Source organism: Squalius cephalus (assembly GCF_949319135.1).
Source record: "Squalius cephalus genome assembly, chromosome: 16".
Lineage (NCBI taxonomy): Eukaryota > Metazoa > Chordata > Actinopteri > Cypriniformes > Leuciscidae > Squalius > Squalius cephalus.
In genome coordinates this window covers 22775961-22791265 of record NC_137137.1, presented here as the reverse complement: position 1 = coordinate 22791265, position 15305 = coordinate 22775961, and the positions used below count along the sequence as shown (strand labels likewise).

At 35.9% G+C, this 15305-nt stretch overlaps 1 protein-coding gene and 1 long non-coding RNA gene across 2 annotated transcripts in view; both read left to right on the top strand.

The window, feature by feature from the left end:
- Positions 1-15305, top strand: part of LOC307173587 (H-2 class II histocompatibility antigen, E-S beta chain-like) — a 136581-nt gene that overhangs the window by 51416 nt on the left and 69860 nt on the right. The window lies entirely within an intron of this gene.
- LOC307173597 lies at positions 12225-13064 on the top strand. Its single transcript, XR_013823883.1, has 3 exons — positions 12225-12271; positions 12528-12632; positions 12983-13064. It is a non-coding gene; the product is annotated as an uncharacterized lncRNA (long non-coding RNA).

The window sequence follows — 15305 nt, the reverse complement described above, 5'->3', positions numbered from 1 at the left end:
CAAATGTACAAAAAAATGAGCTCAATGTTAAAATTGACCGGAGTTCTCCTTTAACCTCATCGATAGAAATTGGTGAGTCTCATAAAATTTGATCATCATGACTAATAGTCTTAACATTACAAAGATGTTTACTGAAAGTGTCCAAATCGGCTAGATTAAATTTAGATTTATACAAATTAGAGTAAAATTTATAGCAAAATTGGGAAATTTCTTTAGGATTTTCTGAGACAACCCCTCCAATATTTAATTGACAAATAGAATTGTGTTTAGCCCTATTTTTCTCAAGCTTAAAAAATAGGAAGACATTTGTTCTCCGTGTTCAAGCCACCATTGCCTTGATCTAATAAAAGCACCTTCTGCTCTTAATTTAATCAAATCATCCAACTTAATTTGTAAATCAACTAAATAAATTCTTTGACTATCGGACAAATTTTCAGGCAAGATCTTGGTAATAGAAGAGATTTCACTAACAATATTAACTTCTTCGAGACGTTTTAATTTAGCCAAATTACCACTAAACTTTCTGAGGTATTTCCCAATTTCATATTTTAACAATTCCCAGTTTAAACCAAAATAATTTTCTCGTTTAGCTTTGCTCCAATAAAAGCCAATAAGTTTTCCCAGCTCTGACTTAACCTCATTATGATTAAGTAACGAACTATTCATTTTCCAATAAGAAGAGCCCTTGATAAATCTAGCTTCAGGAGAAAACAAATTTAATAGAGACAGCCTTATGATCTGTTAATGGCGTTGTAGAAATATCAACAGAAATATGATGTTTATCCAAATTTCTAGAGACTAACCAAAATCAATTTGTGAAAGTCTAGATGAATTTTTATTGCTCCACCTGTATTCTCTGTCATATTTTAACCCTCCAGATATCTACAAGCACTAATCTATGCATAAAAGCTTTCAAAGCTGTGTTTGAGTTTGATTGGCGACCAGGTGGCCACCTATCAAGAGATTCATTTAGGACAGTGTTAAAATCACCACCAATCACTAAATAAGCATTTGGAAATTTTGACTGCCAATAAGTAAGCTTATCTTCCAAAACAAATAATAGCTGATCATTCTCAGATCTAGAGTTATACCCATAATAATTAACAACAATAAGATTTACATTATAACATTTTAGAAGTAACAAAATAAAGTGCCCATACTCATCACAGTAGGCTACGTGTGCAACACATCTCCTGCAAAATTATTTTTTAACGGAAACGAAACCATAGGGAGTTTGTTGTCAGCATTCTGTGGGAAATGTCTGTTTACTTTCTGATGAGTGCCAAACCAGATACACAAGACCACAGACAGAATATCAATATTAAAGTTAACAATTAAAAAGAATTTAAATTGAAATTAAAATGTCCAATTTAAATTATTTGCCTAATTAATTAAAAACTTTTTTGAAGACCATCAAACATTAAAATGGAGGTGTTCAATGCAGTTGTTGATTATCAATGTTAAAACACTGGCTGTGACTAAATATGACTAACTTTTATGAATAACATAATCGTCTTATGAAATCTTCATCAAAATGACAATAACTTTCAGATGATTAATGAACTTCATTATAACCATGTGACTTCTGTATGAGGAAGTATCACAAACCTAAATACTTGGTTTAGGTTTGGCTGTGTTCGTGACAGGAGCTCTGGGGACTTCCCAAAACTAGTTTAACATGATTTACCTGGTAACATAATGGAACGGGCTCTGTTGCCTTTAGAAGGAATGCTGAAACATCAAGTAGCCTAAACAAAAAAAATTAAAAATGATCCTTATTGTAAATGCACAGTAACCACAACACTTACCATGCTTTTACCACAGTAACCCTAGTTTTACTATGATAGGTGTGGTAAAAGGACAGTAACCACAAAGCTTACCATGCTTTAAACCACAGTAACCTTAGTTTTACTGTGATTGGTGTAGTAAAGGACAGTAATCAGAAAACTTACCATGCTTACATCAGTATTGGTAGTTTTAAAGTGATATTTGTTTTAAATGCCTATTAACCACAACACTTGCCATGCTTTTAATGCTTTATAATGTAACATCCAATATTTTTAAGGTAAATCAGTACTTTTCCCTTTAAATAATCCTATATATTATACATAATGATATTTTTTTTCTCTTTTTTTCAGCTGAAAAGACCAAAAGGACCTTTCAGACTCAGTCAGCCCATTGTTTGAGGAGAAGTAAACGGAAGAGACGGACAGCTACAAAGGCAAATATTCGCAATGGTATGTATGTGTTGGTTTTAAACCTAAATCAAACATTTTATCAAGCATTTGTTGTTTCTTAAACCTTTTCTCACAAAACCCATAAGCCCAATCAGTACAAACATAGACTGAAAGTCTTAATAATTCACAGGATTTAACAAGTTGTCAAATTCGTACGATACTCGTACATATTTGTATACTTGTACACAATCCTGCAGCTTTTACTCCTAGTGCTGTCATTGGCTACTGCCTCAATTCCTGTACATATTTATCGCGATATTTGTAAATCAGTTGCACCCCTTCTTGGAAAGTAGTCGGATGTCCCACACACAAGAAAGTTGATATTAATTGTATTGTATTCATTAAAATTATTACAAATTGGTCCCTGTCTGTTTATGTTCCAATGATACATGATGTCTCTACACACCTCATAACCTACCTACTTTTATTCATAGAAATGCCCACATATCAGTGAACTTATTACATAAAAATGCTTTTAACATTTAATTATGCAACACTCTTTACAGAAAAATATCCCACAGTTATGGATAAACTCACAACATCAACATCAAGTGCTGTGCTTGGCACATTGGGCAACAAGTGTCCTCCAACGTATTCGATCCGTGGCCAAGTTCTTCACATCTTCCCATGGGACACTGACATTCTTCAGGTCTTCTTGAAACATCTATCTCCGTGTCTTCCTTGGTCTTCCCTGGTTCCTGCATCCTCCTGGTGGTGTCCACTTCATCACTGTGTTTGGGTGTTGTTGTTTGGGAATTCGTAGGATGTGTCCAGCGAGGTGCACCCTTTGCTCTGTCACAGTTTCTGAAAGTCTTCATGTGGAGTCCCACTCAGGATCTCTTTGATATATGCAGAACCAATATTGAAAATAGTCATTTATCTTTTTCCATATTGTTAAAGAATTTTGTTTTCTCTTTCAGCTTCATAAACTGTATTTGATTTCTTCCTAATGCCTTTATCAAAAAAGTGTCAGTGCTCATCTACGGTGACCACCTGTCCCGCTTTACGTTGTACTGTACAGCAATTTTACCCTTTGTCCCGCCTCACGCAAATTGAGCATCTGTCCCGCTTTTTCATTCGACCCTGCCTAATAAATACACGGATACGTCCATAGGCGTACTGTTAACTTGTGTCCAATAGTTCAGAGGAGAGCAATAAAAGCGGTAGTCGATAGGCTGAGTCGTACGTCAATCAAACTGTTGACTGGTGCACCGTGCATGAACGCCTCCTCAACATTGTCAACAATCTCAAATTGTAGAGCACGCTGTTCGGTCAGGTTAAGCAGCCATGGCCAGTGTGGCCACGAAAAAGAGAAGATGCACTTTTAATTGCGAATGGACCGCAACATACTCTTGGTTAAGACCTGTAGATGGCGAAGCAGAGAGAGCTTTTTGCATTTTATGCAAAAGCAGTTTTTCTGTGGGACATGGTGGAGAATATGATGTGAAGCGACATGGTGCATGTGAGTACCACAGAAAAAAAGCACATCATCAAGAAACATGCAAATCAGTGCAATCGTTTTTCAATAAACCAAATGACCCACAGGCTGACAAAGTTTCGGCAGCAGAAGTGATGAGCATTTATCATGCCGTACATCACACACATTCATATCGCTCTACCGACTGTAGTAACAAGTTAGCCCCAGTAATTTTTCCGGATTCTGAAATAGCTACGAAAATGTCGTGTGGCCGCACTAAAGCAACATCTATTGTAACAGATGTCCTTGCTCCGGTCTCAGTGGAAAAATGTATTCAAGAACTGACATCACCTATGCTTGCGGGTGGAACGCACACACCGTTTTTTTCAGTGGCGTCAGATGCTTCTAACCACGGCAGCACCAAGCTTTTCCCCCTGGCAGTGAGATACTGGACCCCAGAGCTTGGGTTAAAGAATAGAGTTGTTGATTTTTACGAGGATAGCGCAGAGACGTCAGAATCAATTCACCGCCAGATTACTAACAAACTGAAAGAGAATGGCCTAAGACTGGAGATGATATCTGCGTACACTGCTGATAACGCTAGTGTGAATTATGGAAAGTTCAAATCTGTTTATCAGAAGCTGAAGGCAGATAATGCTGGCATTATCAAGGCTAACTGTATGGCTCATGTCGTGCATAATTGTGCGAAATATGCTGGAGACAAACTAGACATAGACATCGAATGTACAACTAACAAGATTTACAGTCACTTCTCATCATCTGCAAAGCGCACTGAAGAACTGAAATCATTGTTTGAATTTGTGGATCAAGACTATCATGCTGTACTGAGGCATGTACCTACAAGATGGCTAAGTATATGGCCTGCTGTCTCAAGGCTTCATGTCAGCTGGCCTGCAGGCCTAAACTAAACATGGATGAACTCTATGAAGAATACTGTGTGATTTTGCCACGCCAGCAGGAGGCTGTAAAGAGAACAGTTTCTGTTGTGGAGAAGTGGTCAACTTTGCTCCAAGGCACAAACACACCAAATTTGACTGTACTTGGATCCTTTCTCTTTAGCATCCCTGTGACAAATGCACATGTGGAAAGAGTGTTTTTTTTACTGATGACTGCAGCATGGACTGACCAACGAAACCAGTGCTCTGTGGATCTTATCAAGGGTGAGATTCAAGTCAAGAGCAACTTTGGATATAGCTGCACAGAGTTCTACAGCTATGCATTGAAAGAGAAAACTCTCCTGGATGCAGTACGGACAGACAAAAAGTATAAATTCAAGACGAATAACAATTAAGGTAAAATTAACATTCGTTGTGTAAAATTTAGAATAGGCTATATATTTGTGGTCCTCTTGCTACACTATGTTGGTTTTTATTTGGTTGGTTTGCTGCTACCCATTTGTTTCAGAAAAGTGCTATCCATGGTGCTGGGGAATGCTGTTGGCCTGCTACCATCTGGATTGTGTTGACACATAGGCAAAATATGTGTCTGCTTGATGGGAGAATTTTTTCTTTTTTTATCCCATATAGCCATTCTTATCAAAAAAGATTTTAGTTTACCTTAAATAGTTAAACTTTCTATAGGCAAGCCCTTAATATTTTGCACTGTATAGGCTATGCCTTATATTTTGTTGAACTTAAATAGGCTAGGCCTAATATTTTTTTGTGTCTTGTATTTTAAGGTGAATTTGATTCACTGAGAGCATTTTTTTTGTTTCGTAATGCCTGGTCCTTTGGACAGTTGACTAATTTGATAGTCCCAATAAAGACGAGATGTTGCAAAATTAGTGTTTTGTCTTTTATAGGCCTAGGCCTATGCCTTAAGCTGTAGAAACTTTGGGTGATATTTTGGGTCAGGTAGTGTCTTAATCTTTTAGTCGGTGGGTTTAAAAAATGTTTCTTGGTAAATTAGATAAACATCTTAAGTTTAAAGTTATTACGTCTGTCCCACATTGTCCCACTTTACCATGCTACTTGTCCCACATTTTGTCTGACTGGAGGTGGTCACCCTATGCTCATCAGGTGTTTTGCTAAAAGACATTGCATAGTTACAATAGAAGTGACCAATAATCAGAAGGATATAGAATGAAAGTTGAGAATGTAAAATGTTGTGCTTGCGTTTTTGCCTATTTGTTCTTTAAAGCGAAGAAACAAATGTATTTTCACATAACAAAGTTGAATCTCATCTCTTGGTTTGTGAAAATAGAAGTTCATCATAGCAATTTTTTTTACGTTACTGTATGTGTCACTATAATAGATTGCCCCTGTATCTGGATATTTTTAATTAACTGATTTTTATACTGTTGTGCAGTAGTTTTGGTGCTACATCAGTCTTTAAACAGTTTGGCATTAAATATTGGAATATGCTTTCAAAATTGTGTGCATTCATTGTGCTTTTGTTACATTTATTTGAATATAATTGATGTACCTTTAATATACTATACATACACTGTAAATGTTAGAATCACTTTAGTACATGTAATTATCTTTAATTAAAATACTGCAAAACTACCCTGCCATAGGACATCGCTTAGAAAAAAGTTCTCTTTCAAATTTATGCATTAGTCTAATCAAATAAGCAAATTTGTGTCATTGATCATGTGAAATCGTTTTTGGATGGTAACCACACAAAGGAGTCTTTTGTTTTTAAATATAAGTTTTTTAATTTAATTAGAAGGAATACATGTTTAATGGCCTAAATGTTACATATTTAAGGTATCTATCCCTGCAGCCAGAACCAGAAGAGATCTGTCATCATTTACCATAAATGGGCATGTAAGTGTGACGCATGTGTTCAGCTGGGTTGTTATTTGCTGTGACTTTATCGCAGAGCTCGCTGTGATTGGACAATCATTTAACCCATGAAAAACGGCGCTTCATGTTACAAAGTATGTTTTGGTGTTATTATTACGTTAGTTATACATTAAGCTAACTATAAAGTGTCTCTATGTTGTGAGAAATTACTCCTTTACCGAGATCCTAACCCTAACCCTAAGCATGTCTGCACATTTCAATGAACTACAGAACAATGTTTCCTGTTCCATTGATAGAATGGCAGAGATATGTGGGTTATGTAGTTTAAAAAGTTTAGTAATGAAACAATAAATGTTAAATAAATAATATCTTTAATGGACATCTGGATATCTAAATTTTTTCATTGTGCAAACCTTTATGACATATGTGAGGGTGAGGGACAGGTTGAAATTTAAAATTTTACTGTGAGCATTTTAAAAATAGCCTTTATGCCAGCTTTCCATATATGTCTGAAAACTGTGGCCAACATTATTTATTAGACATAGCATAAGCAATTGTCCTGCCGATTTTCTCTTTGATACACAAACGAGACTTTGAGTTACAGCCATTTGTAATGTGCATTTTTTTGCTCTTCTGGGGCCGTTGCTGGGCCCCTGGGGGTGGAAGGGCAGTACAATTAACACAGATCTACACACACTATTACACAAGGATAATGCACCATTCAGTAAAACAACGAAAAAACAGTGCCAGAATTTCCTTTTCATCCCCCTCTGATTGCTGCTAATATGCCTGACATCAGTAATGTATGCTTTCATTTGAAATGCAGTAGTACATGTACTAGAATGATCAACATGGATCATCTTCAATTATGCTTGAAGTATTTATAGCAAGATAGCCCACTGCAGCCTCTTGTAATTCAGTTTCCCTTTATTTCACTGAAAACTGACATAACATGCAAGTATGTGCAACTTATGTTGTCCCAAATATCATTAACCAGATCTAAATTTCTATGTCCTAAATAAAATAATCATGGTCATTAATTATGTAGTTGTTTTTAAATTATGAACTAAACTAAAGGAATAAGAAATTTAAATTTCTCAAATTAAAAATTCTATTTACTGTACCAAACACCACTTTCAATACACAATATTCATACTTTATTAAACAACACTTTATTGGAGGACTTTATTAAACAACACTTTATTATTTATCAATAAAGTTGATAAAGTAGCATAAAGACAAATGAGATTCAAGATAAATAAAAATGTGTCTTCAAAAATACATTAACATCATATGAATCCATTCACAGCTGCTGAAGCCATAAAATGAGTGCCAGAGAATCCTATTGAGTCACCTACAGAAAACAGATTTGATATTGTGTTGGAAAATAATGATTCATTTTCACAGCTATACTGGTTTCTTGCTCTTCTCTGTACATGTCTCTATCGTGTTCATGTTCTTCTTCCTCGTCTAAACAGTTTGTTCAGTTGTAACCTACAGTACAACAGATGAACAGAAGATGTGATCACTGATGTGGAGTAGCTTTTTCTCAACCAGAGGAAGAAGTCTCAACATCCCATTGTCAGGTGTTCTCCAGTCCTGGGGCCCGTTCTTCGTACGTCGCTAACTCAGTTAGCTGGATTTGATTGTTGACGATTTGGCATGATCTTGGATTGTTTGGTTCTTCGAAGCTCATCCTGGACTTGCTGTCATAGCAACAGGTCCGTAAGCTTAAACCTGCTCGGGAGCAGGTTTATTTCATGTAAACAGGATTAGACTGCGGCTCATAAGCGGAGCTGATACGGAAGTCCAGTGCAGCGCGATAGTGCACTTTCTGAGATATATATTTTTTCTCGTGACTCGTGAGAATGTCGTTTACATTATTAATTTGTTGGAAACGCACATTTATTTTCGACTTGTCGGAGTCGGGCTTTAGCTACAGCACAAACTGTTTGCATTGCCCTAAGATTATTTGCGAGTGGCTCTTTCCTTTACACTATTGGAGATGCGGAGAACTTGATGGAAAGTGCTGTCTGTCGTGTCATTCGGAGTTTACCTGGCGCTTTTAGGTTTAAAAAACAGTTTTAATTTTTTTTGTGGCATTTCCAAGCCACTTAAGACCCAATGTTGTAAAACAGTTTTTTTAAAGCAGTTTTTTTTTAGGCTATCATAATTTTTTATGAGGATCATGCAATCATGACCATGCCGATTACAGTAGCCTATATGTCACTCAGGCTTAAAGGGATACTCCACTTTAAAATGAAAATTCTGTCATCATATACTCACCCTCATGTTGTTTCAAACATGTATGAATTTCTTTCTTCTGCTGAACAGGAAGGAAGATATTTAGAAGAATGTCAGTAACCAGACAGTTTCTGGTCTCATTGACTTCCATAGTAGGAAAAAAATATACTATGGAAGGCAATGAGACCAGAAACTGTCTGGTTACTGACATTCTTCTAAATATCTTCCTTTCTGTTCAGCAGAAGAAAGAAATTCATAAAGGATTGAAACAACATGAGGGTGAGTATATGATGACAGAATTTTCATTTTAAAGTGGAGTATCCCTTTAACTAACGTGATTGGTACCATAGACTATAGGCTGCCATCAAGGCCTCAATGAAGGGGATTATGTGAACAGAAAGGGGGTTCACAATGTAAATGTGCAGCCCAGTTACTATTGTGATTCTTAATATTCCAGATTATATCAAATAAAAAAAGGCATTTGACTAAAATCTTCCATATCACAAATGTGAAAGCAAAATGGCCACTTAAGAATTTTCAGAGATTCACATTTATGCACATTATTTGAAAGTGGTAAGGAAAGTTCCACAATTAAATATCAAGCTCACTGTATTACATACACTTATGCTGATCCTAACAGAACTGCATTTTTTCATAGGTGATTATGACATGTTCCTGCCTGCAGACAGGTGTTTTATGACCCCATTTCCTGACCCAAACCAGTTACAATGCAGCTCTAGCCAGGACAAGGGCACACAATGAAATGAACTTTGGCTAAAGGGAAGATTTCAGTGTCTGAAAAGTCTAAGGGGTTGCACACCTGACAGGGCCTGTGACATTGTTGCATGTGCCATATTACACAACATTGCAAAAAAAAAAAAAAAAAAAAAAAAAAAAAAAAAAAAACTTTTCATTAAATGTTTAATAAAAGACAAATATGCTTAGTTCCTTGAGTTTTATTTCAATTGTTCTTTGTAAAGAAAAGCCAGTGGTCAAGTGCCTGCAACAAGAGATATTAGAGACATGCCTCAAGTAACAAATAAAAAGGAAAAGTTGGCTATACACTGCCCACCTGTAGGCCTGTCTCCTCTGTCTGTGCAGACTCTTCTGTAGGCCTTTCTGTAGATGTGGAATCCTGCAACTTATATTGCAGCCATAAAGCATACAAGTATAAATTAAGTGAAGTTATTTATGCACTTGCAGGTAGGCTAGTTCCTCCATTTGACAGTTATCTGAGAGGGTTTATTCACTGTCCAGTGCAATGGAAACAAATGGACATTACAAAGTCTTATCCTTTCTTTCCTTTGGAAAGTTATAAAATGTCCACTTACTGCACATATTTCAGCCACCACTTTCTTGGGAACAGATACAAGTGTTGGTGTATTATGTAAAAGTGCACAAAAGAGGAAAACACAATGTCATTACAATGAACTACACTGGGGAAAAATGTGATCAATAACTCATGGCAAAATATTTTTACATTAACATAATTTTATCAGTTTTCACTTTCACAAGTCAAAGCAATTCATCATTACTCAAGATTTAATAGCTGAAATGACTATACGGCCTTAATTTAATGCAGCAAAAATTATTTTACAGTGTACACTGTAAAAAAAATCCGTAAAAATACGGTACAATGTACCATATTATTTTGAAGGAATTTTCCGTATTTGTCTTTTACAGGTCTTTTACCCGTATTTTGAATTACGAGTTGCATTGTGGGAACCATAACCTGATCGGCGCGAAAAGTTTGAGATGCAAAGCGCCATTACACACGCAGATGATAGCTGCCAAAGTTTCTTTATAAAGTCGGATTTCGGATGTGTGGAAGCCATTCTGACACTTCTGTGGTAAAAACCGAAAATTATATTTAACTATATGTCAAATAAGCTGTTTACGTAATGTTATTTAGTTGAAATCTGGCTTGTTAGGCAAATGAATGTCGGAGCCGTCGCGTTTATCATTTTATGCATATCGTCGTCACACATTGAAAGATTTAGTTAACACTCGTGGAAGTTCCCTTATTGTATGTTATAGTGTCCTCGTTGTAACTGGTTTATTGACTTTTATTTGTCGGTGCTGCGTTTTTTTTCCGTGCGGCGCGCATCCGTTAACCAGTTATGATAAAGACGTGCAGTAAGTTAACTTATGTTTTTGAAGCAGTTGAATGCCTTCATACAAAAGCTAACGTTACCAGAGGAAACGTCAAGAAAAGGAAAAGCCATTCAAGACTTAACGTTAGTTGATTTAAAAGGCATGAACTTGAAGATACATCATGATACGTGAAGATGCAGTAACGTTAACGTTACAGCTGGATCAAGGAAAACAAACCACCTTTTCTGCCAGATGAGGTAAGTTAACGTTAATGTTATGTTTAGGCTACGTTAGACTTTTTGTTGTCTTGTTTTAGACGACACACGGACACATATTATATGACTTTAAACCCCAAATAATGACATTGAAAGATTAATTTACACTTAACACGACTGCTATTATCACCTAATAGCAGTCGTGTTAAGTGTAAATTAATCTTTCAATGTCATTATTTTGGGTTTAAAGTCATATACTATGTGTATATAACTGCTATTATTACCTACTTCTGCCTGTAACGTTAGTCATTAGTTTGTTTGTGTTTCTGTTGTTGCATGATGATACAGTACAACGTGAAGAGAGACTGTATGTGAAGATGCAGTTCAGCTGGATCAAGGAAAGCACCTCCACCTTTTCTGCCAAATGAGGTAACTTAAAGTTATGTTTATGTTAGACTTTTTATTGTCTTGATTTTGTTTTAGACGACATGCTTGACTTTAAAGACCAAATAATAACCTTGAAATATTAATTTACATTTAACATGACTGCTATTATTTATATCTTTACCAGCTCCCTCCTCATTAGTTTGTTACTTTGTTTCATAGTGTTTCTGTTTTTTTCTCATCTATTGACAGGACTTTACTGTAGAGTTCTCAACGGGTCGGGTCGGCCCGACAAACCCGACGGGACCCGCGGGTTCGGGCCGGGTTCGGGTCGAAAATATAATCAAATGACTCGGGTCGGGTCGGACCTCGGGCTTAATCTTTTCCGCTCAGTAAAAAAAAACAACAACAACAAAAAAAACCCATTTATTAATCATCGCTGCTGTTCACCGTAAAGAAAGTCTTGCTGCTGCGTGTAACGTGCATCATGGAGAGGGGCGGCGGCAGACCTGACGCCGCTGCGTGCACGCCTTTAGTCTGGAGAAGATGGAGTTGGTGAGAAGTAAACTTGCCGCAGGTGAATTCACCGTCGCTACTACAGCCTATTTATATATTTAAAGTTTATTGTTTCAGTTGTTTGTATTGTTAAAAGGCATGAACATTAAAGGTTGATTTGAATTCCCATCTGCTGGTCATGATAATACGTGTATGAGAGAAAAAAAAATCCGACGCGGCGTCGGGCCGCGGGCCGGGTTCGGGCAGATAATTCATGTTTTTGTGTCGGGTTACATCGGGTCCGGGCTTTAAAAGCCACGGGCCGGGTCGGGTCGGGTTGTAATTTTCAGGCCCGTTGAGAACTCTACTTTACTGCTGTACTGTGCATCCCAAGCACCACCACCATCCTTATGGGTTTGTATTTTGTTTTATTAGCATTTTTTAATTTTTTTATTAATCATTATGAGTGTTCAATATTGGCAAAACACATTTAAATTTAAAGTCTAAATTTAAATGTTTATAGAAAAAGTTGGTTGCTGAACACCCCCTTCAAAGATTTGTATGCTTATATGGTCAGTAGAAAAAAAAATTGTATAGGGAATATTTTTGGAGCGGTTTTCTGAAGTGATTGTGTGATGTTTTTCATTTTGTAATAACTTATTTGTTTAAGATGATGGGCATTCAAGATTGCTGTCATTCAAGAAGTTATTGACCACATCTCCTACCCCACTGAGGCAGTGAGCTACATGGCACTTATCCTGGAGTTCATATAAAGGTAAGCAACATATTTTTAATTTAATTATTTATCTCTAGCATGCTGTTGTGTTACTGTTTATGTAGTTGAAAATAATGAAACATATTATAAGGTATAGTTGAGCAGACAAGCTAACATAACATGCAATTGGAGTCCACTGGAAACAGAAGTCTTAGCGTTTTATACAGTGTTTGAATTTGAAAGAATTAGGGATGGCAGTTGATAATTTAACGAACGTAAAACACTGTACAATTGTTTTTCAACCTCAACCTGGTCTGCATTATACTTTGTAGTTCAGTTTACTTCGTTTAATTTCTTGTTTAGCTAAAAACATATCCATTTTTTTCTTCATATATCCATTTCCTGTGCAGAAATCCTGAACGAAGGTCGAAAACGCTGAGATGAAGGAAACCAAACGTCCACACATTCCTCAAAGACTTCTGAAGTTCCTGTATGAACAACTTTGAAAATCCATGTAAAGTTTAAGCTTTTGTCAAATCTCAAAATGGACCTTTAACTGAACGTACCGAAGGAGGAAAGTTTTTCACGCAAGTTGTTAACCCCAAAATTAAAATAATGTCATTAATTACTCCTGCAAGACTTCTGTTCATCTTCAGAACAAAAATGAAGATCTTTTTAATGAAATCTGAGAGCTTTCTCTTCTTCTGTTGACAGCTTAAGCAACTACCACTTTCAAGCTCCAGAAAGGTAGTAAAGACATCATTAAAGTAACATGAGAATACTTTTTCTGCACAAAAAACCCCCTAAAATAACGACTTTATTCAACTATTCATGTTCTTCATGTGGGCCTCTGAGAGTTCACGTAGTGTAAACAGCGCAGCGCTTCTGGGTTGTACGTCAGAACGTAGACTCACTATTGGCCGACGTTGGTCATGCGTGTGATGCTGGCCAATAGTGAGTCTACGTGCTGATGTACAATCCAGAAGCGCTGCGCTGTTACACTACGTGAACTCTCAGAGGCCCACATGAAGAACATGAATAGTTGAATAAAGTCGTTATTTTATTTTTTTGTGCACAAAAAGTATTCTCGTCGCTTGATAAACTTATGATTTAGCCACTGTCACTTGGACTATTTTAAACATTGTCTTTACTAACTTTGTATGCCGGCAAGTTTCAATATCTTAGAAGCCTATGGAGGAGTGAGACAGTTCTCAGATTTAATAAAAAATATCTTAATTTGTGTTACGAAGATGAACTAAAGTCTTACGGGGTTGGAACAACATGAGGGTGAGTAATTACTGACAGAATTTACATTTTTGGGTGAACTAACCCTTTAAGGAATATTGTGTTCTCTTACAGAAAAATGGCATCAACACTGTAACATTTCCCTCTACTATTAACTATAAGTCTAAAGCTATTTTTAATGTAAAAAGCAGCAGCCCTGTCTTTGTATTCCATTTGGTTTTGTTTGTTTCTGCATTTGTATTGTTTTGCTTTTGAAAATGTTTTGAATCTTTCACAGTTTGATTTTTTTTTAAAAGAATTTTGTGAGCTATTTGGTGCAACACCAATATTGTGCACGTACCTGCTGATGTTTTTTCCTTTGTTTGTTTGTCTAAAAATGTATTCCACAACACAAGTACTTTTTAATGGTGCTTTGCACATTGTTTAATTGATGTAAAAAAAAAAAATCTATATATATATATATATATATATATATATATATATATCTTTACCCATTGAATGCATTTAATAATGTTTACATGAAAATGTTTACAAAAAATAAACCACGTTCAATTTGTATATATTGTTCTTGAATTATTTGCTACCAAAAGATATGCCATAAAATTCTATAAAAATAGAAATTTCTGTATACTATCCGTGAATAGTACGGAAAATGTACTGTTAATATATAGAATTTTCCATTTTAGGTTTGACGGAAGTGTCCGTCAATGGTACAGAAAAACTCAGGTAAATCTACGGAAATATCCGTTTTAAGGTTTACGGAAGTGCCCGTACAATAACGGAAAAAGTGCTGGTAATTAATTACCAGCACTTTTTCCGTTTTTTAACGGAACTTTTTTTAACAGTGTAGTCTACTAAGATCTTTTCTCTTTTTTTTTCTCAGCCTTTTTCTTGGTTGCTTTTATAAACAGACAACCATTTATTTAACAGTGTTTTTTATAAAAGAGACTATAATATAACTAAAAAATACCATTATGTAGAATATTTTTGTACTTCACTTTTATTTGTTCCCATGTTCTAGTGTGGTGACTCTGAACAATGAACAAAGTAATTATGCAATTATTAAAATACAAAAATATAGGTTAATAAGTGATAAAAACATCTAACATGGCCACTTCTAACGGATTTAAATTGTCTGCTACTTTTTGCGAGCCCTCTCTCCTGGCTTTTGCAGACTTTGAGGTGTTCCTGGCGTTTTGATTAAACATTAAAATTCCGAATAAACTTCGACTATTAGTTTATAGTTCTTGCTCTGCTGAGGAGAAAAACTGAGCCCGCTCTTTGGCCACGCTGAACAGCCAATAGCAGCGTTGCTGATATTAGAAGACATGTTTGTCGTATAGGATATCAACATAATGATGTAGTTGTTTATATTTTTAGCTTCATTGCAAGTGTATTGGTATAGAAATAAACAATGGTAAGTGCTTTTCCTAAAAATGAGAAAGAAAATACAGGGTATTAAAACAGTATGACCTACAAATAAAGTCA